Source organism: Nycticebus coucang, chromosome 8 (genome assembly GCF_027406575.1).
Source record: "Nycticebus coucang isolate mNycCou1 chromosome 8, mNycCou1.pri, whole genome shotgun sequence".
Lineage (NCBI taxonomy): Eukaryota > Metazoa > Chordata > Mammalia > Primates > Lorisidae > Nycticebus > Nycticebus coucang.
Genome location: NC_069787.1, coordinates 60,756,659 through 60,779,865, shown reverse-complemented (window position 1 = coordinate 60,779,865; position 23,207 = coordinate 60,756,659). Strand labels below are relative to the sequence as shown.

Genomic DNA, 23,207 nt, shown 5'->3' with positions numbered 1-23,207 from the left:
CTCCTGGGCTCAAGGAATCTGCCTCAGCCTCCCCCATAATTGGGACTACAACTGTGTACTACTGCTCCTGGTTGCCTTATACATTTTATTTTTTCTTTACAGAAAATATTGCAGAAGACATTTTTATGGGGAAGAGTACATGAGTTACGTATAGGTGAGACGATTATAGATGGGATTGTTTTTGTAATCAGAGGTCTCAACCAGGAAATGTTTATCCCTGTGTCCAGCCAATTTCCAGGGGACAAATAGTTCTAATCCCAGCTAATTATTCATGAGAAAAAGAATAGGAAGCAGAGGGTGTCTGACCTTTCCAATAGGTTCAGGCAAAAAGGGAAAGGCTTATATTTGGCTTTGTCACAGTTGTGTTAGTCTTATGAGAAAGAGTGGAGAATGAGTCTTATTCAAGTAATATGGGGAAGGGTGGTTCATTGTGGTAAACCATTCCTCATAATAAAAAAAAAGGTGGTAGGTTTTCTTTACTATCCCCGTTTTACAGGCTCTGGTAAAGTGAAAGTTGTTGATGCAGGTCCCTTTCACCTAGGGCTGAACCCAGATGCCATTTTCTGGGTCTGAGAAGACTCATAAACCAGTTTGATCAATGTTCCACCTAAGCTGTCACTCCCAGGGAGGGCTGGATTGCCCCAAAGAAGACCAAATTCCTGCACAATAGCAGTTTTAACTTCTACCCATAGGCCTCTGACACTAATGGTTGTGACATATTTTAGACATATATTCCATCTCCCCAGACCCTTCTGCTGTGCACGGAAGAGAAGCTGCATATAAACCCCTAGACCAGTGGTTCTCAACCTTCCTAATGCCACAGGTATTTTCATTGTTAAAAAGGAGTCGTAACCCCCAGTTTGAGAACTGCTACCCTAGACACAGCCAAAACAGGCTATCCACTTGGGACCTCTTTCTGTTGTGCTGTGGGCTTTGTTTTCCTTTTCTCATCTATCAATAAAAATCTATCCTTTTGCTTACTTGTGGTGGTCAGTGAATTCATTCTTTGAATTTTCGAGTCTAAAGACCCAGCAGAAAAATGTGGTAACATCATCACTGCATAGCCTCTTAAGATGGAGGCCCAAGAGAAGCAGAGAGCCATTTTTGTCATATTCTATTGTTTAAAGCAGGCAACAAGTCTAGCCATACTGGGAAGCATGGGTTATTTTCACTGTGGGCCAGCAAAATAACAGTCTACAACAGAATCTTGGATTGACCATACAGTATGGAATGCCATTAGCACAACCTATGTAGTAGCTAGATGAAACCATGGGGTAGGATCACTGCAGAGATATACACAGTGTTAAATGTGGAAGAGTCCATCAGTTTTTCAAACATATTAAGAGTGGAGTCTTAAGGGTTGTTATTTTCCTAGTTTCTCAGAGATCTGGTTAATAGTATTTCTTTTTCTTGTTTTTTTTTTTTTTTTTTTTTTTTGCGACTGGGTTTCCCTTTGACTCCTGGGCTCAAGTCCTCTTCCCATTTTAGCCTCCCGAAGTGCTGGGACTACAGGTATGAGCCACCACTCTCAGCAAATACTGTTTTTAATATACATTCATCCCATTGTTTTCTGTGATTCTGTTGCTAGTCCTGTTTCTTCATCATCATCTCAGTATTTGCCAATCTAACAGTAATGATGACTGGTTTAAACAAAACTCCTAATTAGGGAGTTTTTGCATCTTATTTATTTGCCCTGATTAAATCTGGCCAGAGGTACTAACTTAACCATCCAGCTTTTACAACAGGGAGGGGGCAACAGAAAACAATGGAATCCCTGTGTAAAGTGATGTGTTTGCTTATGAACAAAGATCTTCAACACAGGAACCTCCCTCTGAAGCTTGCTAACTTTTGGATATTTGACCTTTCTCTGACTTGGTTTCCTTTTTCTGGACTCAATAGTATTAATTTCCTTTAGAGCTCTTTGTGAAGACAGGCTAATAAAAGACCATAAATCTTTTTTACTAGGTGAAGTCTCTACCACTCTAATTAGCATTACTGTTCAAAGGCTTTCATATTGGGGAAAGAAACACCAGCATTTCCCGTGCTTGGGTTAAAGAAAATCTTAAACCATGATTAAGCAAAGACTGAGGGCAAACAAGACAAGGTTTTTGAGTTTGCTTGAATTCTGATAGCCATCAGTCCTTTATAGAGATACCACAAGGCGACAGGTAAAAGATAAAACTAAGTTTAGTATTGTGGGTTTGTAAAACAAAACAAAACAAAACAAAAACCTTTTATTTCTCTATGGGTTATACTATAAAGTTGGTCTGCACAAAGTGCTAGTGACTCCTTCAAAGGAGAGCTAAGTTTCCAAGTGACAGATGAGCTGGGTCTGAAGTCTACTCAGGTACAAAAAAATGTCCAGTGGAAAGCCATTTACGGGAAATGCCGGTGGCTTAAAGGAGTAGGGCGCCGGCCCCCTATGCTGGAGGTGGCGGGTTCAAACCCAGCCCAGGCCAAAAACTGCAAAAAAAAAAAAAAAGCCATTTACCTGAGGCAAGGGAAAGTAAATTCCTGCGCAGGTGGAGGGCCAGGCTCTCAGAGAAGGTCCCAGGGACTAACTACTCTCCTGCCTAGTCCCACCGTGGGACTGAGCGTCAAGAAGCTCTGATTAAGACCCCATAGCGGATTCGTAGCTGAGCACCGGTGGGAAACGAGAAGAAGGGGCGGGAAGAAGTCACGCGCATGCGCCCAACAGCCGGCCGGCTCAGTGGAGAGCTCATTCCGCGGTTCACTCCCCACTTACTTGCGTCTCGCGGGCCCCAAAATACCTAGACTTGAAAGCAAGCGCTTCACGCGCCCGCGCAGTCCGTGGTCCCGGGCGGGCGCCTGCGCACGAGCTTTCCGGGCGCGCGGGCTGCGGGGTTATTAGAGGTGGAGCGCGGGGAGGGCGCGAGGCGGGAGGCTACCGCCGTTACGGCGCGAGCGTGGTCACGTGGCTGCTGGTCACCACCGCCACCCTCTCCCGCCCTGTTCTCTTTCAGGTCGGGCCGGCCCGGCCGGTTCCGCCAGCGCCCAGCAGACTGAGGGAGAGAGAGAGAAAGAGGAGGGGAGGAGGAGGAGGAGGAGGATTCAGGGAGTAGGAGCTGGGGAGCCCTGCTGCGCCACAGGTAAAACGCAATGATGATGATGATGATAATCATAAAAAAGCCCAAGCCCCTGAGCGCCTCCGCCTTCCTCCAGTGCAGCCTCCACATGCAGTCGCTCCGGCCCCGGTTTCCCATTCAGTCTTTCAGGATGGGTCCCGCCTCCCCTCGCGCCGCTGCTGCCGCCGCCGCCTCACGGGAAGGCCCCGAGGGTGCCGCCGCCGCCACCGTGTGTGCGCCTCCCGGAGTCGGCGTGGGGGTTGGGTGGCGGGAGGGGTGGCTCCCTCTGCTCCCGGGCGGGCAGGACGAGCGAGGCGAGGTGGCAGCTGCCAGCCAGCCTGCCTTCCCTTCCGTAGGAGGTCGGGGTCGAGGCTGGAAGGTAGCTGCAGCGAGAGGGTAGAGCTTGGTGGCGGGCTTGGGGCTCAACTTCCTACTTGGTAAATTTCCCTGTTCATTTCAGCCCTGGGCTGCGCGCTTCCTTCACTGGCCGGAAGCGATTCGGGCCCGGAATTCTTTCACGTTGTGAATTGTAGCCTTTAAAAAGAGACGAGACTTAACTTCACTTTTGAGGAAAGGAAATAGGCCTTTGTTTTCAGTACGACTTAAGTCTGTTCTCTGTAAGAACGTGAGGCCTTTCGGGATATGAAGAAACACTTTGCAGAGGGTGAAAGTTGATCCCTCTCCCAACACCACAACTTTTCTGGAAAACCAAACACAAACCTTCCAAAACAATATTCAGTTCTACAAATTATCCAAAGTTTGTTCAGTAGTAGTTATAAAATTGTTTAAAATCCAGGAATGTCATCTTATGTTTAAAGTTAACATCCTGTACATTTTTTTCCTGAATAATGTCTTTCTAGAAAGAGCTCATTTGTCAATTATGATTTAATTACAACTCGAAATTTTATTTTGTTTTATTTATTTTTTGCAGTTTTTGGCCGGGGCTGGGTTTGAACCCATCACCTCCGGCATATGGGGCCGGCGCCCTACTCCTTTGAGCCACAGGCGCTGCCCTACATCCCGAAATTTTAAACCAAGATTGTTTTGTATTCTTTATACATCAAAATACAGTCTCAATAAAACTATAATTAGCATTCTGTTACACAAAATACTTAAAGGGAGCATTAGGCATTGCTGAAAAATCTTTCAACACTTACTATCAGTGGCAAAGAAATTCATTTATATATTGGTTTTTCTCTTTGAACTTTACTGATTTCATGTTTTGGTACTTTTCATATCTGAATTCATTTGTAAACTTGAGCATTTTTAATTTCACACCTATCTGCAGTAGTGTCATATAGAGCAATGTTCAAACCTTAAAATGGGTAGAAATCACTTGGGGCGCTTGTTAAAAATACCTATTCTGATTCATGGGATTTGTGATACAGCTTGATAGTCTGCATTTCTAAGAAGCTCCTATGTGCTGCCAGACATGGAACCACCCTTGAGTAGCAAGGATATAGATAAATTGTGCTCAAAGAAGGAGATGTATCAATGAAAATTTCTTTTAGTAATTCACCCCAGGTGGACAGGTGGCTTGGGGGAAGGGGCAAATGGCAGGGTGAACCTAGAAAGTTTGCATAAGGAGATCCCTTATGCAGAATGAGCTGGACAAGTCAGGATCCCAGGGTGTAGATAGGATGAGCGCAGTAATCTTCACCTTATGCTGTGTAGTACCTGCTTCCCCTGGCCTATGAACTTCTAAGTAGAAGCTTAGTGTACTTCTAGCCAAAGACTTGTTCAACTGTGAGTAATTGGGTTTTATCATCATGTAGGCTAAGAATCTTGTGTCTGGGAATATTCTGGATGAAAATTTCTTTTCTTAGTAGAGGTATTGAGTGTGTGCTCTCTCCCACTTTAGTTCAGCCTGCTGAGTAGTGGGTTCCTGAGCCTTAAAAGCAAATATGCAAACAATTGAGAGTCCTGCTTACTGGCTGTGCTCTAACTGGATTCACATTATTTTCTGATGTAATTAAAAAGTTTAGAAGTGTCACATAAACACATATACTTTATGTACATGAAAATGGTTGTACTTAATTTTCGAAGAACTTTGTGAAAGTATAACATCAGCTACTTCTAGTACCATAATTTTCATAGTCTTCATTTTAGTCCTTATTTTATAACATGTTTCTTCATGTTATAAAGTAATATTTATGACAGTACATTGCCAGACACTCTTCTAAGTGCTTTAAGGTACCTTAACTTATTTAATCTTCACAACCTCCTTTGAGAATAGAGAAGCAGAGGGTGGATCACATAGTGTGGTATACACAGCTAACACAGATTCTGGCTGGCTGACTCCAGAGTCCATACTCTTAACAATCTTCTTTATGTTGCCTTATTATTAATTTAGTAGTTAGAAAGTCCATTGCAGATATTCTTGTCAATTCCTTTTTGTGAATACTGTTGAGAATTATGAGTTTTACTTTCATTTTAGAAGTCAAATTTGTCACCCTTTTATTTCCCCTATTTTATCCCATCTAAAGCCTTAGTGCTTCTAATCTTTTCTGAGTTAAGATGTTGAAATTTGCAAAATTTTGTTTTGCTTGCACTTGTTTGATGGACTAGTCAGTTTTCTATTTCTGTGTCACTGTTAAATGTAAAATATATATTTCCTTTTGACTCTGCAAGTTTTTCGGTCCCTTACTTCTTCTTGTGCCTGCCTTCCACCTGCCCACGTATACATGATAGATTTTTGTATGTTTATTACCCTAACACTTAGGTTTAGGGATTTACTGGGATACTGACTTTTTATTTGGGCCATAAGAACAATATTTTAACAATGAAAATAGGAGAACCTTAGAAAAGGACATTTTAAAGTTGAATAATTTGTGTTTCATAAAACAATAATATACTGTACTACCCGCAACTTCCTTTTTGTCTCAGAATGCTGAAATCTTTGTCCTATTTTCAGCACGGTTCTGAAGTTGCTTACATATCTAAGACATTTCTCTCAACATGGATAGATCACTGAAATGGCAGTATGTAAAGTGTGTGCCCTAGAACTTGAGAAGTGTGAGTTTGTGGTGGGTGATGAGATGGAATGCAGGGTATGGGGGAGGACCCGTAGGCTATTTCTAATAGCATCAATTATTATTTGTTTTATTTATTGTTTCAGGTTCATTGAGAGTACAGAGAACTAGGTTACACTGTTTGCATTTGTTTGGTAAAGTCCTTCCTATAATTGTGTCTCACCCCTAAGAGGTGTGCCATACTCCATACCTCTTCCTCCGTCCTCTCCTATCCCTGGTCTCTTGTTCCCCCTTCCCCCACCTTGAATTGATTTGAATTTTTCTCTGATGTGGGTATGTATTAGATCTACTGCCTTCATATTAGAATTGAGTACACTGGATTCTAGCTTCTCCATTTTTGTGATACTTCTAAGATTCTTCTAAGAAGAATGTATTCCAATTCTATTCAGGTTAATACAAAATATGTATTTTGTATTTTCTTTTTTTTTTGTAGAGACAGAGTTTCACTTTACCGCCCTTGGTAGAGTGCCATGACGTCACAGGACTCACAGCAACCTCCAGCTCTTGGGCTGACACGATTCTCTTGCCTCAGCCTCCCGAGCAGCTGGGACTACAGGCACCCGCCACAACGCTCGGCTATTTTTTTGTTGTAGTTTGGCTGGAGCTGGGTTTGAACTCGCCACCCTCTGTATATGGGGCTGGCGCCCTACTCACTGAGCCACAGGCACCGCCCGTCTCTATCTTTTATAATGGCTGAATAGCATTCCATGGTATACGTACCCATTACTTGTTAATCCATTCCTGGGTTGGTGGACATATAGGTTGTTTCTACATTTTGGTGATTGCAAATGTCCTTATGATAAAATGATTTTTTTTTTTCTTCTGGGTATATGCCTAGTAATGGGATTGCAGGATCAGAGGAGAGGTCTAATTTGAGTTCTTTGAGGATTCTCCTTACTTCATTACAAAAAGGTTGTATAAGTTTGCAGTTCCACCAACAGAGTAAAAGTGTTTCCTTCTCTCTACAACCAGGCCAGCATTTGCAGCTTGGAGACTTTATGACATGGCAATTCTCACTGGGGTTAGGTGATATCTCAGGACAGTTTTGATTTGCATTTCTCTGATGATCAGGGACGATGAGCATTTTTTCAAATGTTTGTTAGCTTTTCATCTGTCTTCATCAGAGAAGGTTCTGTTCATACCTCTTGCCCAGTGGTAGATGGGATTGTTTGGTCATTTTTTGTTGATTAATTTGTGCTTCTGTAGATTCTAGTTATAATCCTTTGTCAGGTTCATACCTTGCAAATATCTTTGCTCATTCTGAAGGTCATCTTATTGTTTTACTTGTTGTGTCCCTAGCCATGCAGAAGCTTTTCAGCTTAATTAAGTCCTATTTGTTAATTTTTGTTGTTGTTGGGATGGCTGCTGAAGTCTTTGTTATATAGTCTTTCCCCAGACCAACGTCCTCAGGAGTTTTCTCCATACTTTCTTCTGAGATTTTTATTGTTTTGTGTCTTAGATACAAGTCTTTTCTCCATCTTGCGTCAATTTTTCTAAGTAGTGAAAGGTGTGGGTTCATTTCAGTCTTTTACTTGTGGTTATCCAGTTCTTCCAGCACCATTTGTTGAATAGGGATTCTTTCCCCCACTGTATGCTTTTGTTTGGTTTATCAAAGATCAGATGGCAAGTAGAGACTGGTTTCATCTCTTGGTTTTCTATTGGGTTCCATATGTTCACGTCTCTATTTTTGTGCCAATACCATGCTGTTTTGATTACTGTGGACTTTTAATATAGCCTGAAGTCTGGTAGGGTGATGCCTCCAGCTTTGTTTTTATTACTAAGAATAACTGTGGCTATACAGGTTTTGTTTTCTGGTTTCTTACAAAACAAAGTAATATTTTTTCCAGTTCTTCAAAGTATGATGTTGGTATTTTAGTGGGGATTGCATTTAGTGGGGATAGCTTTGGGTAGAATAGACATTTTGACAATGTTGATTCTTCCTAGCCAAGAGCGTGGTATGTTCTTCCATTTGTTTATGTCTTCTGATATTTCTTTTTTTACGTTTCATAATTATCTTTGTAAAGATCTCATCTCTTTTGTTAGGTATATTCTTAAATATTTCATTTTCTTTGAAGCTACTATGAAGGGAATTATGTCCTTGATTTGCTCCTCAACTAAGGCTGTTATTGGCGTATACAGAGGCTACTGATTTGTGAAGATTGATTTCATACTCTAAGACATTACTGTATTTCCTGATCATGTCCAGGAGTTTTGTGGTTGAGTCTCTAGGGTTTTCTAAGTATAAGATCATATCATCAGCAAAGAGTTAGAGTTTGACCTCCTCTGCCCCCATGTGGATGCCCTTTAAATTCTTCTCTTGCCTGATTGCATTAACTAGAACTTCTAGCACAATGTTGAATAATAGTGGCAATAGTGGGCATTCTTGTCTGGTTCCAGTTTTTTTTTTTTTTTTTGAGACAGCCTCAAGCTGTCACTCTGGGTAGAGTGCTGTGGCATCACAGCTCGCAGCAACCTTCAACTCGTGGGCTCAAGCGAGTCTCCTGCCTCTGCCTCCCAAGTAGCTGGGACTATAGGCGCCCGTCACAACACCTGGCTGTTTTTTGGTTGCAGCCATCATTGTTGTTTGGCAGGCCTGAGCTGGATTAGAACCCGCCAGCTCAGGTGTATGTGGCTGGCATCTTAGTGGCTTGAGCCACAGGCGCCAAGCCTGGTTCCAGTTTTAAGTGAAAAAGTTTTCAGTTTTACTCCATTCAGTATCCTATTAGCTGAGGGTTTGTGATAGATGGCTTCAGTCAGCTTAAGAAATGTGCCCCTATGCCTATTTTCTTAAGTGTTCTTGTTAGAAAAGGATGCTGAATTTGTCACATGCTTTTTCTGCATCTATTGAGAGGATCATGTGGTCTTTGTTTTTGCTTCTAGTGATACGATGTATTACATTTATGGATTTGCATATGTTAAACCAGCGTTGTATCCCTTGGATGAAGCCTACTTGATCATGATGTATAATACTTTAAATACATAGTTGCAATTAGCTAAGATTTTGTTGAGCATTTTTGCATCAATACTCATTAGTGAAATTGGTCTGTAGTTCTCCTTTTTAGTTGGGTCCCTTCCTGGTTTTGGAATCAAGGTGATGTTTGCTTCATAGAAGGCATTGGGTAAGGTTTTTTCCTTCTCAATGTTTTGGAATAGGTTCTACAGTAGAGGTACAATCTTGTCTTTGAAGGTGTGATAGAATTCTGATGTGAAGCCATTTGGTCCAGGACTTTTTTTTGTTGGAAGCTTTTGCATTGTTTTTGCAATCTCAGTGCTTGTTATTGTTCTGTTCAAGAGATCTATTTCTTCCTGGTTGAGTATAGGAAGATGATGTGATTCCAGATATTGGTCCATTTCCTCTACATTTTCAAATTTCTGGGTATAGAGTTTTTGATAGTAGTCAGAAATAATCTCTTGCATCTTGTCGTGTCAGTTGTTATTTTCATCTTTTTATTTCTCATTGAGGTTATTGAAGATTTTACTTTTCTATTTCTGGTTAATCTGGCCAATGATTTATTGTTTTTTTTTTTTTTAATTTTTTTTTTTTTTTGTAGAGACAGAGTTTCACTTTATTGCCCTCAGTAGAGTGGTGTCACACAGCTCACAGCAACCTCCAACTCCTGGGCTTAGGCAATTCTCCTGCCTCAGCCTCCCAAGTAGCTGGGACTACAGGCGCTCGCCACAACGCCCGGCTATTTTTTTGTTGCAGTTTGGCTGGGGCTGGGTTTGAACCCGCCACCCTCGGCATATGGGGCCGGCGCCCTGCTCACTGAGCCACAGGCGCCTCCCCAAAATGCCTGGGTTTTTTTTTTTTTTTTTGGCCGGGGCTAGGTTTGAACCCGCCACCTCCGGCATATGGGACCGGCGCCCTACTCCTTGAGCCACAGGTGCCGCCCGATTTATTGATTTTTAGTTATCTTTTTGAAGAACCAACTTTTTGTTTCATTAATTTTCTGATTGATTCTTTTATTTTCAATTGCATTTATTTCTGATTTAATTTTTGTTATTTATTTTCTTCTAGGTTTGGGATTGGATTGCTCTTCCTTTTCTATTTCTTTACAATGATTCATTAGATTGTTGATGTGTTGTCTTTCGGTTTTTTGGATATAGGCATCTAATGTGATAAATTTTCCTCTTAGGACTGCTTTTGCAATGTCCCATAGGTTTGGTAAGCTTGTGTCTTCATTGTTCTTAAGACTCAAGGAAGTTAATTATTTCCTTTTTATCTCTTCCTTGACCCAACTGTCATTCAGCATAAAGTTGTTTAGTTTCCATGCCTTTGTGTGGGGATGAAAATTTTTGTTGGAGTTGCATTCCACCTTTATTGCCTTGTAGTTTGATAAGATACAAGGTATACTTTGAATTCTTTTGATTTTGTTGAGGTTTGATATGTGTCCTAGGATATGATCTATTTTGAAGAATGTTTCATGGGCCAATGAGAAGAACTTATATTCTTTAGCTTTAGGATGGAGAGTTCTATAGATGTCTATTAAGCCTCTTTGTTCTGGGTTCACATAGGTTCCTTGGATCTTTGTTTAGTTTCTGTTTAGAGGATCTGGCTCCAGCTTTGTAAGAGACGTGTTAAAGTCCCCTGCTATCTTTGCGTTATAGGATATCTTGTTACTCAGACTAATTAAGGGCTGTTTCAACAATGAGGGAGCATTTCACTTGGGTGCATAAATATTTAGAATTGAAATGTCTGAGTTGTATTGTTCCCTTGACCAATATGAAATGTCCATCTTTGTCTTTTTTGACTTTAGTTGCTTAAAATCCACTGGTGTCTGAAAATAAGATTGCAAGTCCTCTTTTCTTCTGATTTCCATTTGCCTGAAATTTTTTTTCCATTCTTTCACCTTGAGTGTTACCTTCTCCTTCCAGGCTAGGTGTGTTAGGCAGCCTATAGGCAGCATATGGATGGCTTGCAATTTTCTATCCAATCAGCCAGCCTGTGCCTCTTCAGTGGGGAATTCAAGTCCTCAATGTTTATTGAGGGAATTGGTAAGTGTGGTGGAGTTCCATTCATATTATTTGGGGATAGTCCATTGCTTAGTTTTATCTTTTGCTTCATTGTGGAAGCTAGGTTTTGACCTTTAGTTTCTGGGTGTTTAGCTTGCTTGTGGTCCATTGTGATGGTCAGTGTGTATAATAGGTCTAAGTATTTCCTGTAGAGCTGGTCTTGTTATGGCAAATGTCCTCAATGCTTGAATATCAGTAAATGATTTGATTCCTCCATCAATTTTAAAGTTTGCCATCAATTTTAAAGCTTAGCTTAGCAGGATATAGAATTCTGGGCTGAAAATTGCTTTAAATAGTTTAAAGGTAGATGACCATTTTCTTCTGGCTTGAAAAATTTCATTTGAAAATCCGCTGTCACCCTGATGGATTTGTTCCTATAGGTCAATTGGCACTTAGTCCTGGCAGCTTGCAGAATTTTCTCTTTTCCTGTTGACTTTAGGTTCATGACAATGTGTCTTGAGAGACTCTTTTTCAGTTGAAATGACCTGGGGTTCTATGTCCCTCTGAAAGGAGTGTGTTGGAATCTTTGGTGATACATGGGAAATTTTCATTTATGGTATTCTTTAGTAGGGCTTCCATTCCTCTGGGGTGTTCTTCTTCCCCTTCTGGGATACCTATAATTCTTATGTTTTGAACACTTCATGAAGTCCCATAATTTTCTCAGTGAACATTCTACTCTCTCTCTCTTTTTTTCTCTTTAACTGCCTGCCTTAACTCAAGAGCTTTTCCCTCTACCTCTGAGATTCTTTCTTCTACGTGGTCTAATCTGCTATTGATATCTTCTATTGTATCTTTAAGTTCCCTGATTGCTTCAATTCCTTAAGCTCTGCTATATCCTTTCTTTATTCTTCATGTCATTCATCTCTTATTTGATTTCATTTTTGGGTTTCCTTTTGGTTATTTTCCCACTTTCTCAGCAATTTCCTTCATTGTTTTTATCATTTTGTATTTTAAATCCACTTTCTGTCATTTCTAACATTTCTTTATAGGTGGAATCCTCTGCAATAGCTACCTCATGATCCTTTGTGGAGGTTACTCTGTTCTGGTTTTTCATGTTGCCACGATTTTTCTGCTGTTTCTTCTGCATGAGTGTTTTATTTTTGTTTGTTTCCTTACCGTACTTTTCCTTTCACTTCCTCCTCCTCTTTAAGTTACTTTGTCACTGACCTAAAATGTTGAAGTGTTCTTTTTTAAAGGACCAAAAGGATGAGAAGAGTGAAGAGCAAGAAGGGAGAAAAGATAAAAAAAGAGAAAAGTGATAGGAAACGGGGAAGTAAAAGGGAAGATTGACAAAAAGAACAGAGGAACAGAAAGAGAGAGACTGGAATAGTAGTGGTGTACAATAGGGTACTTTGATTTAATCGACAAATCCCCGCCTGTGGGGGTGGGTGAGTTGGGGTGGGTCTCTTGAGGTCAAGAGCTCTTTGCCAGCCTGAGCAGAGGGAAGACCCCACCTCCACCAAATTGAGAAGAAAAACAAACGTATTATAAATCAAAACAAACAAACAAAACCTGAAGGGATAAAATCAGGGGAAAAATAAAGAATAACAAGAGTAGAAAAACTAGCAAAAATAGAATCCTTTCTTATTGAAGAAGGAAACCTTGAAAAGTTATAATTACAAGAGGAAAAAGAAAAACGTAGGGGGAAAAAAGTTGCAAAAAAAAAATAAAAAAATGGAAAATATATATTTTCCCACATATTGCCTGGGCAACAGGTAATGATCTTCTGGGGGTATGACATGCTAATCATGGTGCTGATACAGCTGTATAAGTTGGAGGCTAGAAGCCTCTGTCTTGCTGAGGAGACCTGGTTCCGTCTTCCTGACTTTTTTACCCTCATTCTCTGCAGGGTTGTGATTCTGAACCTCTCCTCAGCCTGTTTAACAGACATGCCTTGACTTTTCCAAATTATGTCCCTTTGCCAAATAGTCGCTTTTCCAGGAAAGCATGTGTCACTCAAATCTCCCCAGAGTGGCTGCCCCGCTTATTAGATGTGCCAGAACTGGCCTTGCACTAAGACCCTGAGGGCTGATTCTATAAGACAGCTTTCCCACAATGGCTATGCCGAGCCTGCAGCCGAACAATGAGAGGTCTGCTGTACCTGGTGGCTTCGTCCCAGACCCTGGGCACTATTCAAAAATCACTTGCTTGTTCCACCACACTCTCCCAAGGTAACTTAACCAAGTTCCCAGGTTCCCCCCACTTCAAAACAAACAAACAAACAAACAAAACATGCCTCAGGGAAGTCCTCTGTAAATTGCTGCTGCTGCCTGGTGCCACTGTGTAAGTACTAACCTTTGTGCCACTTCTCCACTGCTTTCTACTTCCTTTTGGGGTTCTGAAGTCTCTTGCTGCCTTCTATTCCCCTGAAGGGATATTTCTGGGCAGAGCCCACCAGCCAGAGGTGCCTAGAGTCCTTTCTCCCTGATCTTGCCACATGTGGCTGCAAAGAACGTATCTCTAGTCTGCCATCTTGTTCCAGCCCCTACAAAATTCTTTCTGATGAATCAGCATTAGTTATTATTGAGAATTGGGAAAATGATGAGTTTGGAAAGAAAGTCAGAATAACAACAAATCTTAATTGTAAATACTTTCTCAAAAACACACCAGTGTTTAGGAAAATGTATACTACTCTACAAATGTTTAATGCTTGTGCAATGGTTACCTGTCCAATTTCTCCCTCTTGCTGTCTTTGAATATTAGGGTAGTGTTGAAGCCCTTGCTTCATGTTCACTTGCTGACTTTTTCATTTCTGAGTTGTGCTGTAGGGTACATGGCCACATCAGCTCTGCTATGCTTTTCAGGCCTCACAGCTGAGTGGCCAAGTCATTACTTATTGTAAACCCAAGGGAACATTTGTTGTACATCCAAATGATGGAAAACTTCAATTGGTATTTTCATTAATAATTTGCATATTTTTATAAATTATGTGTTGTCTTTATACCTGTTATAATGCCATGTTGGTCAGTTACCTCAGTACCTTACTTTTCTCATCTTTAAAATGGAAATAATAGTAACCACCTCATTGGGTGTTTTTGGAATTCAATGAGAGAGAGTATAAAATGCTTAATGCTATCATATACATGTTAAATATTATGTGCTAGTAGGGATAATGTATAGTGTGGTTAATCATATACCCATAATCAAGATTGACTATATTTTTGGAAATTGTGCATTTACTTGGCTGTGAGACCCAAGAAAACAAAGTTTGCATTTTTGAATAAAAATACTAAGTTGGTATAATAATACTCTTATCCCTTTGGAAAAATTAAGAATGGATAAATATAGTTTGACTGCTCAAATCTTTCAGAACCGAGAAGTAAAGCTGTAGAAAAGATGTTTTTGGTGGTGGTGTAAAAGGATTGGTTAAAACTTTTCAAGGATAATGTGTGAAGTCTAGGACAGTAGGATAAAATATAAAAATATTTCCCTTTTTTCTTTTTAACTGAATGTTTATTTTTGTTTGTTTAATTAATTAATTAATTTTTTTGAGACAGAGTCTCAAAACTCAATGGCCCTTGGTAGAGTGCCCTTGTGCGCCCTGGGTAGAGTGCCATGCTGTCATAGCTTACATCACCCTCAATCTTGCGCTCAGGTAATCCTCTTATCTCAGCTTCTAAGGTAGCTGGGACTATAGGTGCCTGCCACAATGTCTGGCTAGGATCACCTTTTTTCTGAAGTCTTCTTGGACTATACCTTTTACGTACCTCAGCTGATTCCTTTGCTTCTTAAAATAATTTATCTTTCATTACATCTTCATACCTGATCCATAGACCTTTATCTGAAACCTATGGTAACGTATGTGTCTCAAGTAAAAATTTTTAGGATTTAGAATGTCAAGATGGCATATATGTCGAATATTGTGAAACCTCCTATGGATGAAAGCAGTCGCTCCATAATTTTTTTTTTTTTTTTTTGTAGAGACAGAGTCTCACTTCATCACTCTCGGTAGAGTGCTATGGCATCACACAGCTCACAGCAACCTCCAACTTCCGGGCTTAAGTGATTCTCTTGCCTTAGCCTCCTGAGTAGCTGGAACTACAGGTGCCCACCACAATGCCTGGCTATTTTTTTGTTGTAGTTTGGCTGGGGCCGGGTTCAAACCCACCATCCTCCGTATATGGGACTGGTGCCCTATCCACTAAGCCATAGGCACCACCCGTCACTCCATAATTTTATACATTAATTTTCCCAGCAAAATTATGCGTATTTATGCTAAATAGAAGAGCAAAGACTATAACAAGCCTCCCATTAGTTCAGATCAGGTTTTGTTTACAACTTAAAAAAAAACTATTTTGGGGTGGCGCCTGTGGCTCACAGGGGTAGGGTGCTGGTCCCATATGCCGGAGGTGGTGGGCTCTAACCCAGCCCCGGCCCAAAACCACAAATAAATAAAAATAGAAAACCTTTAAAAAAAATAAGAAGAAAGAATCTTTAAAAAAAAAAAAACTATTTTGGTTTTCAGAGTTTGGTTTTTGGATTTTTGGAAATGAAGGTAAGGGTTTGTTTTTGTATGTGCTTTGTAATTTTATATGGCATTATATTCGTCATAGTTCCCATCTCCCCTGCTAGATAGAACTCTTGGAGTATAGGGCTTTGCACATAGTAGGTATTCATTAAATGTCAATTAGTTTGAATGAAAAACATCTAAAGATAATGTCATTCAGTGATTATTCATGCTGCAAGTGGTTTCTGTGGTTGACTTGATGAAAATGTTTAGTAATTGCAGATTTGTTATTTTTCTTAGTTGCCTAGAAAAGTTACTGGTTAGTTTTGTGAAACAAGATAGTCCTAAGTGATTTGAAATAGGCATTATAGATTATTACAAGTTATAAATTTTTGTTAAGAATGCTTGCCTTTTTTCCTGGACTCAAAGCCTACATGTAGAAGAATGACTGACTTTTTTTTCAATCGGGTGAATATAATTTTATATGATTAAATTATATGATTAAAATTACAGAAAATTAATTTTCTGGCTTCTTATTTATTTTCTGGATTTACTTTGTTTCCTTTGTTTCAGAGAATATTTCCCTACCTCCTTTCTACTTTTATCAGTAGTATAGATGCTTTCCAGTAATATCAGTCCTAGTATTAGGCCTAATCAGTTCCCCTAACGTCCTTCCTTCTTGTAAAACTACCTGCAAAATGCCCTGACATTTCACTAATGCCCTTATCAACAGTTTTATGTAATGAGGAAATCCAAGTTTTACCAATATTTAACCATATCCTATGGAAGGCAGAATGCAGTGGCAGTCTCTGTGGTTTTCTATGTAGAACATACCCACAAACATTGGTGAATATTACTTTCCTTTATAATATTTATAACTTTTATTTAGTTTGCTTTTTTAATTTCTTTGGCTACAGTTTTCAGAGTAATTTTGATTAATAGCAGCGGCAGCCTTGTTTTGTGCCTGACATTAATGGTAATGTTTTAAATATTGGTCCTTTAAACATTGTGCTGGCTTTCTACATGCATATGTATGTTCTCTTTGAAATTACAGTACAGCCTCTGTAAGTTGACCACCTAAGGGACTGTAACAAAGTGGTCAACATGCAGAGTTGGTCAGCATAAGGAACTAAGCCTACTACATTGCTATGTATGTATACTTTACTTTCTTATACTGCTTTTATTAGAGAATATCATATGAAATCATATAATCAAAACAGTAAAATCATATGTACAGTATCATACAAAAATCAGTATATTTACTGTTTTCTCATGGTTTAATCATTCTGTCTGAAAAGAGTCTTAGTCTGTTTCTTACTTTTATTGTAAAGATAAATGGAGAAAGCACTCTCAACATTGGCTGCACCACTTGGCATAACTGGGCATTTTCATGGCATATGTCTTCAACTGCATTATCAGACACCTGACATCCTCTTCTTTTGGAGTCTCTATAATTTTTGTTGTCATGCTCCACTTGCTTCTTCCTCTTCATCAGCTGCTTCATGTACTTTGGAAAGTTTTTTGCTCTTATGTTTGTCATCCTTCATGATGAGACTCCTGTCAGGCATCGCCTTAAAAAAGACTGCAGTCATCAGTGTTAAAGATGCTGTCCTCTATGAAGCCGCTGGTGAAGTCTGGGAACTTTTTGATGAACTCTTCCACAATTTCTACGGGAGCATCATTGGATTCTCACACAAGACTTTTTGGGAGCTCTCCTGTCACAATTTAAATTTCTCAAACCCATCACTTGATGCTAGGAAGTATGCCACCCAAATTCCTGGGCAATTTTTTTGGCAACTTCTTGGATCAGCCCAAAGACTTGGGCCGTAACAGCTTTCATTTGTTTGAACCAGGCTTCATTGACTTCATCAAGGGAGTTGTCTCATTTTCTGTTGTAGGTCACCTCTTTCCTTACTATATCTCTCCAAGTACTCATGTTTACATTTTTGGATGTTGCCAGCTGTGATCTTGCTAACATCAAAATGTCTGCTACCTTTCTTTGGCAGCTGCTTTCCAGAAAATGTAGAAGATCAAACTTTTTCTTCAGTGTCAGCCATTTGAGTTCTTTCCTTTGGGTCATTATGTCTCAATTAACTACAAAATTTTTCAGTAATTGTAGGATGTATCTACAATTCAGACCTTCACATTGAAAAAATTCTTTTGCAACATGTGATAAACAATAAGACCTTATGCCCAATCCAATATGTGGTAATAATAACATGAAAAAAGAATGTAATGAAAGAAAAAATAATACAACTAAGCGGCAAAGCTTACACCTTCTATCCCTTGGTGTAGAGTGGACTCAAACGATCATGTTATAGAGGGTAAATTTATATTGTATGTCACAGTTCATGTTGTCAAGGTACAACTAACAGAGGGAGTCATATAGAGGTCAGTCTTCCATTGAATACATGTGATACATAGGTCAACTTAAAGATGTCGTGAATGTAGAGAGGTGGTCAACTATGGAGATCCTATCCATGTAATATTACTTTTTTATTAGGAATAGATGTTAACTATTATCAAATGCCTTTTTCGGCTTTTCTTGATATATTTTCCACTCTTTGTCCTGCTAATATAATGAATTGCACTCAAGATTTTTTTTCTGGTATCAAATTGTTCTCAGAGTAAACCTTGTTTATTGTATATTATTTTTCTTATACAGAGTGGATTTTTTATTAAAACTTGCTTTTTGATGTTTGCAGCCTTCTTTGTAAGTGTAACTGGCATGTAGTTCTATGTTTGTGTTTTCTTTATTATGTTTAGAGTCAACGTTATACTGTTTTCATCAAACTAGGGAAGCTTTCCTTTTTTTGCTCTAGAACAGTTTAAATGGCACAGGATTGAAAGAATTTACCTATTTGTCTAGGCTTGGTGCTTTTCATGGAGTGACACTTTATTTTCTTGGCTTCTTCCTTACTTATGTGTTAATTTTCTTTCAATCCTTGGATTAATTTTGGTAATTCATATTTTCCTAGGAAAATCATTCATCTAGATTTGTTGATTTATGCAATTTAATAATTTCAGGGTTGTTTCCCTCCTTTTTGTGATTCCTACTTTTGTTGTTTATGATTCTGTTTCTTGGCAGAAACAAGACTGAAATCAGTTCTCCTTTATTTTTCATCTTTTAAGCACGTGGGTAAGTTTCCATTAGTTTTAAATATAGAATTTTTATACATTTTACATAATGCCATTGGGGGGAAAGTAGCAGTAGATCAGTACATTAAATAGAAGTTTTACATATTTCTATTTGCAAAGTTAGTTTCCGAATCTTACCTGGCTCTTAATAGTCTTGTAAAAGGATTGTTGTGTTAGACTTGGCAAAATTATATCCTGTTGAATCAAGCTGAATAAAGAGAGATTATTTCTTACTGTGTCAGTGTTATATAGTCCACAAAATGAAACTTTTAGTGATTGAAATATAAAAACATGAAACCTTTTGAAGTTGGATACATGGTAGTATGGTCAGCTAGGTTAAATGGTAATTTCACGGGAACAGCTAGAACTGATAGATAAAGTGTATTAAAAATGTTTATTTCAGAAGAGCTAAATAAGAAATTAACTGGCTAAAATCTATATAAAAGCAGGAATTTAGAGAGATAAGCAGAATATTAAGAGTGTTTTCTCCTGAGAAGTGTGCCACATTCTTAGGTACCTTTACTTTGATTTTGAAGGTCTCACGAGGCACAGGAGTTAGAAACTAACGCCCAGGTTGGCCCAAAGTAGGAAGTGTAATAGGAAATACCTTCCCCATAAAATAGAACTCAAAAGCCCTAACCCTGTAGAGTATGGGTGAACCAAGATTAGAACCTTTTCATGCTCTTGCCCACAGGAGGCTCCAAGAAAGTTGCATTTGGACCTTAGAAAAGACCTGTTTATTCCTGAGTAGTTATAACTATTAACCTTCTGCTTCTGGATTTGTAGCTCAAAATATCCTTCACCTAGTCCAGAAAATCTTCAAGATATGAATTAAAGTGGTTCTAGATTCTTTACAGAAGGAAATGACAGTCCTTTCAGGGAGAAAACATTTTTCACATTAGGTCCCAGGGAATTCCCAGAAGGAAACAAGGCACCATGAGTAAGAAGCGGTGGAAACAACTGACAGAAATAGACCCTCAAAAACTTCAGCTATTGGAAAGACCCAACACAGATTATTAAAACCCAACCATGTTTATAATGTTTAAAAAGAAGATGGGAAATATTTGCTGGGAACAGAAAACTTAACAGTTTTGAAAAAGACCCAAACAAAACTTTTCAGCAGTGAAAAACAGAAAAATAATTGTAATGAAAAAACTTGGTGTGGTTAACAGTACATTAGGTGCAACTAAAAAGAGACTGGATACAGGGGAAAATATCCAGAATGTATCAGAAATAAGAAAATGGACATAAAGAGGTAAAGGTAGATGTATCTCATATGTTTACACACACACACACACACGATGAGAAAGTCTAACATGTATTTCATGGGAAAAGAAGAGGCCTTGTTTGAGGAGATAAAGTTACGAATTTTTCAAGGCTGATGAAAAATGCTGGTACACAGATTTGAGAAGCTCAGAATTGCAAACAGAATAGTTTAAATAAAATACACATCTGGATAAATCGCAATACAATGGAGAACACCAGCAATAAAGAATATCTTAAAAGTAGCTGAAGAAAACAGATTACCTTCAACATAATTGAAGTAATTACACTGACAGCTGACTGCTCTGGAGCAAAAAATGTAAGCTAGGAAACAGTGAAGTGGCATCTTAAATGTGCTGGAAAAAAAATTGCCAACCTAGAATTTTACACCCGATAAAAACACATTTCAAGAGTAAGGGGAAAAATAAAAAGTAAGGGTGAAATAAAGGCATTTTCAGACAGAATGTAGTATATTATTTTCTGATAGGAAAAGAAAACATGTATACATAGATCAGTTTTCTGATTGGTTTTAATATTTATGATGAAGGATTCTAATACAGTTGACCTGTGAACAATGCAAGTGTTGGGGTGCTGACTTCCCACGCAGTCAAAAATCTGTGTATAACTCTTGACGCCTCCAAAACTTTACTCATAGCTTACTGTTGATGAGGAGCCTTACTGATAACATACAGTTGGTTAAAACACAAGTAGACTACTTAACATGTAAGTTGACTAATATCTGCATATATTTTATGCATTATGACACCTTTTTCTTAATTTTTTTAGTATTTATAGGCTTTGCAGTTCATTTGTGAGTTTTTTCTTTTTTTTTTTTTTTTGTAGAGACAGAGTCTCACTTTATGGCCCTCGGTAGAGTGCCATGGCCTCACACAGCTCACAGCAACCTCCAACTCCTGGGCTTAAGCGATTCTCTTGCCTCAGCCTCCCGAGTAGCTGGGACTACAGGCGCCCGCCACAACGCCCAGCTATTTTTTGGTTTGCAGTTCGGCCAGGGCCAGGTTTGAACCTGCCACCCTCGGTATATGGGGCCCGTGCCTTACCGACTGAGCCACAGGCGCTGCCCATTTGTGAGTTTTTTCTAATTGTGAATCTCCAAAAAATTTCTCAGTGTCTACTTAAAAAAACAATCTGTGTTTAGGTGGACCAGTGTAGCTCAAACCTGTGTTGTCCAAAGGCCAACTGTATTAACTAAGCAGTTCTGAGCTTCACATAATTATTTCATTCTTAGAAGGTTGTTACGTTTATACTGAACAGAGATACTGTTTGGTGATACTCTTGCCAGTATATTAGCCCAGCTTTTGGATCTTTGTTCAGAATGTTCAATGCTATTTTGGGAAATATTCCATGGCGAATAGTGAATGTCTTTAAATTTTGCCTATACAATGATGTAATTTTTTTTTTTTTCAGTTTTTGGCCAGGGCCGGGTTTGAACTTAACCACCTCCGGTATATGGGACCGGTGCCCTACTCCTTTGAGCCACAGGTGCTGCCCAATAATGTAATTTTTAATATTTGTATTAGAAATACTAAAACTTAAACGTAGAAGAATTTGGAGAAAATTATATTCTGCTATTTGCAAAAATAAGTTTTAGAAATTATTTTACCACCTCCTCCAGTCCCAAATACAAATTTCTGGAAAAAAAAATAGTAGGAAATATATTTTAACTCATGAGTAAGATTTGCATAAGGAAGAGCCTGGAATAGAGGGGAGAACAAACAGATCTTAAATTTAAAAAGACCTGCATTAGAATCTGGTTCAACCACTTAAAATAATATATAGTCTTAGTGAAGTGATTTAACCCTTCTGATACTTAATTTTCTCATCTGTGAAACAGGAATAAAACTGCTTTGCAGGTGTATCATTGGGATAGAGTTATGGTTATAAAAATTAGTGAGGACAGTCTGTGAGTATTAGATGATTCCCAATATAGGACAACTTAAAAGTTATCACTATAGGTTGAGCATCCCTAATCGGAAAAGCTGATATCTGAATGCTCCAAAATCTAAAACTTTTTGAGTGTCAACATGATACCACAATTGCAAAATTCCACACCTGATCTCCTTTGATGACTTGCATACAACTTTGTTTTGTATAGAAAAGTATTAAAATTTATGTATGTAGTTACCTTTAGGCTTGTATATGAAACATAAATGAATTTTGTATTTATACTTAAGTCCCATCCAGATATCTCATTACATGTGTTCAAATATTTCAAACACTTCTTGTTCCAAGAATTCTTTTTTTTTTCTTTAAGAGACAAGGTCTTGTTCTGTTGCCCAGGCAGAGTTGGAGTGCAGTGCCCTGACCAAAGGGCACTTTAACCTTGAGCTCCTAATCCTCCTGCTTCAGTCTCACAAGTAGCTAGGACTACATATGTGTGCTACCATGCCTAGGTAATTTATTTGTATTTTTGTAGAGATGGTGGTATCTCGCTGTGTTGCCCAGGCTGGTCTGGAACTCCAGGCCTCAAGCAATCCTCTTGCCTTGGACTCCCAAAATACTAGTATTATAGGTGTGAGCCATTGTACCTTGCTCAACATGTTGAATAAGAAAAACTCAACTTGTACTGAGTAAAATAGGACAGTGAATTAAATCTTGGAAAGTATTTTTTTTTTACAATTTTTGGCCCAGGCTGGGTTTGAACCCGCCACCTCTGGAATATGGGGCCAGTGCCCTACTCCTTTGAGCCACAGGCGCTGCCCAGTATTTGAAAATTTTTACTGTACAAATGATATAAAAAATTGATCATGCTTTTAATATGATAAATTTGTTTTTGAAGGCAGGAAAATGACAAATGTCAGAATGTGGCTTTACCTGTTGATTTGATGGTTAGTTTTGCATTAAGTTTGCTATATTTATTGCTTAGAGGTCAGGCAGCTTCACATTCTTCATGGCACTTACAAGAGAGGCAGTGATTAGAAGGCAAGATTAAATCAGTGACTTTCTTTAGGAAGTTCAGATAGCCCACTGCAACACACACACAGACACATTTTTTTCTTTGTCTTGAAGCTGAAGTTCATGATGAAAGTTATTTTATGGTAAACCTGAATATTTTAGGTATTCAGTCCAAAAAATGGTTATAAAATCCATAGTTCAAACTTTACATGTTAGTTTTTAGAAGTTAAATTCATTGGCCTCCAATAATTCAGGATAATAGCCATCAGAGCACTCTGATTACTATATGAATTGAGAATACTAATTTCTATA

General features: G+C 38.8%; 1 protein-coding gene across 21 annotated transcripts in view; it reads left to right on the top strand.

Annotated features, from left to right (window-relative positions):
- Window positions 1–2,930: 2,930 nt before the first annotated feature.
- The window catches only part of TBC1D5 (TBC1 domain family member 5), a 584,642-nt gene continuing 564,365 nt past the window's right edge, over window positions 2,931–23,207 (top strand). For 20 of the 21 annotated variants that reach the window (XM_053598460.1, XM_053598463.1, XM_053598458.1 and 17 more), the window contains exon 1: window positions 2,932–3,110. The gene's annotated coding sequence lies outside the window, so the exon portion shown is untranslated. Of the gene's footprint in view, window positions 3,111–23,207 lie in introns of all 21 variants that reach the window. The other variant, XM_053598465.1, reaches the window with a different exon arrangement.